Source organism: Octodon degus, unplaced genomic scaffold (genome assembly GCF_000260255.1).
Source record: "Octodon degus isolate 3935 unplaced genomic scaffold, OctDeg1.0 scaffold00064, whole genome shotgun sequence".
Lineage (NCBI taxonomy): Eukaryota > Metazoa > Chordata > Mammalia > Rodentia > Octodontidae > Octodon > Octodon degus.
Window position 1 is genome coordinate 1531488 of NW_004524640.1, and position 2763 is coordinate 1534250.

The following is a 2763-nucleotide window of genomic DNA, read 5'->3' on the forward strand; positions in this document are numbered from 1 at the left end:
AAGTAGGTGCTTTAGACCACTGAGCCATCTCACCAGCCCAGCTTTTCATTTTCTTTCTTTCTTTTCCTTCCTTTTTTTTTTTTCCAGAACCATTCCAGAAAATCATCTACTTTTAAACAATGTGTTTTTGTTTAGCCAAACAGCATAAAGCTCCAATTACTTGGTTGGCCACAGGGCTGCATTGCACTATCTTGCCAAACTGCCATATCTGGTGTACAACCCAGAAACAAATACTCTATACCTCAGTTATTTACAGAGTCACACACTCCAAAGCATTGGCATTTGCTTAACTTCTTAACAGAATCTCACTCCGGATTTGAAGAAGTTCTAGGCACTTGCCAGCACAAACTGTAACACTATGCAATCCTACCATAAATATCTATGGGCACCATGAAGTGAAGCACATGCTAGTCACCACACTTCCATAAATACAGCTTTATATTTGTGCTGTATGACTTATGTTTCTAACAGTGAGTTCTTAATAGGGAAACAAGTATGAAGCTCCAGGCACTTTATTGATTCCAGTGCTTAATTGCACTATCTCCACAAATTGAATATTACAGTATGCATGCCAAAAATTCACAATGGAAACCTTAGTTATTTACAGATCCACATTGTGAAAATGCTACATATTTCCAGGTACCTTAAATGGAACTTACCCAGTGATAGATCAGGGTTCAAAGTTTCCCAGGCACCTTGCCCTAAACACTCTCCTTTGTGGTTTCCCAGGCACCCTGCCTCCAAACTCTCTCCCCCTTGGCTCCATGCAGAGCCAGACCCAAAACTGCAAAACAGATCCACCTGAACTTGACCTGGGCAAGCAACCATGAAACTCTCCTTTGTTAACATTAAAGGTCCCCCACAGACCAGGTAGCCCTGCCAACATTAGCTCTCCCTCAGCTGTTCCACCCTCCCTAAAAGATCCTGTAAAGTCTCCTGTCCCCCTTTATTCATTGCTGTCTTGGTCACTAGACAGACAGCCTACTTGATGTCCCCAATAAATCTACTTGTGTCAGAATGCCTGGTCTGGTCGATTGCATGGGTTTGTACCTAACACCTAGAATATGATCAAGCTGTACTTGCTGTACAAACTGGACTACTATTCATTTGCTTCCATTGATTCCTCTGGTCTCTAGGAAGTAACAATATACTAGTTGCCACATTTCAGCAAATATAGCAGAACCATTTAGGAAAATCACCTACTTTTACAACAGTGTGTTTTTCTTAGCCAAATAAGCATGAAGCTCCAATCATTCACTTGCTTGGCCACAGGGCTGTATTGCACTATCACAGAAAACTGCCATAACCAGTATACATCCCGGAGATGAATTCTATCCCTCAGTTACAGAGCCACACATTCCAAAGCATTGCCTTTTGTTTAACTCCCTAAAGCCTTTTATTTTCTAATGTCCTATTGACTTCCTTTTTCAGAGTACTATAGTTTTTGTGTAAAAGCTCTTTACTTTCTTGGTTACATTAATTTTCTTTTCCTAGCTGTTTTTTTTTTTCTCTTTTGTTTTGAGACAGGGTCTTGCTATTCAGTTCAGGGTTGTCGTGAGCTTACATTGTAGCCCAGCCTGGTCTCAAACTTGCAATGATCCTCCTGCCTAAACCTCCTGAGTGATGGGATTATAGGTGTGTACAACTATGCCTTGCACTTACATTAATTTTCTAAGTATTTAATTCTCCTTGAAACTATTGTGAATGGTATTGTTTCCTAATTATTTTCTCAATGAATTTATTATTGCTGTACAGGAACATTACTGATTTTTGTACATTGATTTTGTACCTGTAGGATTAGTAAATTTGGTTATTAATTGTAGTAATCGTTGCTGGAATATTTTCAGTTTTCTATTTTGAAAATCCTGTCATCTGATCATCTAAAAAAATATAAATACTTTCTCTTTCCTGATTGGTCTGGCTAATGTTTTGAGCACTATATTGAACAGGAGTGGTTCTAGTGGATATCCTTCTCTTATTCTGGATTTTAAAATGACTGGCCCCTGAGGATTGTGGGTAGTGATTTTTCAGTGTGACTTTCCTCATGTAGATGACCAAATTGCAGTTCTGAGTGGGAACGTCTCTGCAGAAATTATATCCTATCCTCCTGTTTGCAGCCAAGAGCTGGGATTACAGGGGTGCGCCACCATGCCCAGTCTCAGTTGCTCTTTCAGCGCACCCTGGGGGTGGGGCCACCATGGCAGGCCCAGGGATTGAATCCCGGGCCCCTGTGCCTGCTTGCAGGTGCTTTAATCTGCTCAGCTATTTGGCCAGCCCTTGGATTTTAAAATGAAATGTTTCACATTTTCCCCATTTAAATATGATGTTGGCAGTAGGTTTACCATAAATAGTTTTTATCAGATTAAGGTCCTTTTATTCTATTTTCTTCAGAGATTTTCCAAGCATGAAAGCTAAGATTTTTGCCAAAGGTTTTTCTGCATCTATTTGAGAAGAGCCATGTTGTTGTCTTTGCTTTTGTTTGTGTAATATATTATACTTACTGTTTTGCATAAGTTCAGCCATCCCTGCATCCTTGCATGAAGTCTACTTGGTCATGATTTTTTAACTCTTTCAATGATTTGTTTCAGTCTGTTTTGCCAATGTCTCGTTGAGGGTTTTCACATCTATGTTTGTTAAAGATTGGCCTCTGTTCTATTTTTTGGTTGGATTCTAGTCTGGTTTTGAAAGCAGGGTGAAGTTTGCTTCCAGGAAAGACTTAGGGAATACACCTTCCTTTATCAGTGAATACCTCAAGATCTGGAC

The 2763-nt window shown here is 39.8% G+C and overlaps 1 protein-coding gene across 3 annotated transcripts in view; it reads right to left on the minus strand.

Moving 5' to 3' along the window:
- LOC101572553 (solute carrier organic anion transporter family member 1B3) overlaps positions 1-2763 on the minus strand; it is a 116961-nt gene that overhangs the window by 111299 nt on the left and 2899 nt on the right. Inside the window, exon 1 of one of the 3 annotated variants that reach the window (XM_023719064.1) lies at positions 660-680. The exons of the other annotated variants lie outside the window; for them this stretch is intronic. The gene's annotated coding sequence lies outside the window, so the exon portion shown is untranslated. Of the gene's footprint in view, positions 1-659; positions 681-2763 lie in introns of those variants that run through there. 3 annotated transcript variants of the gene reach the window in all.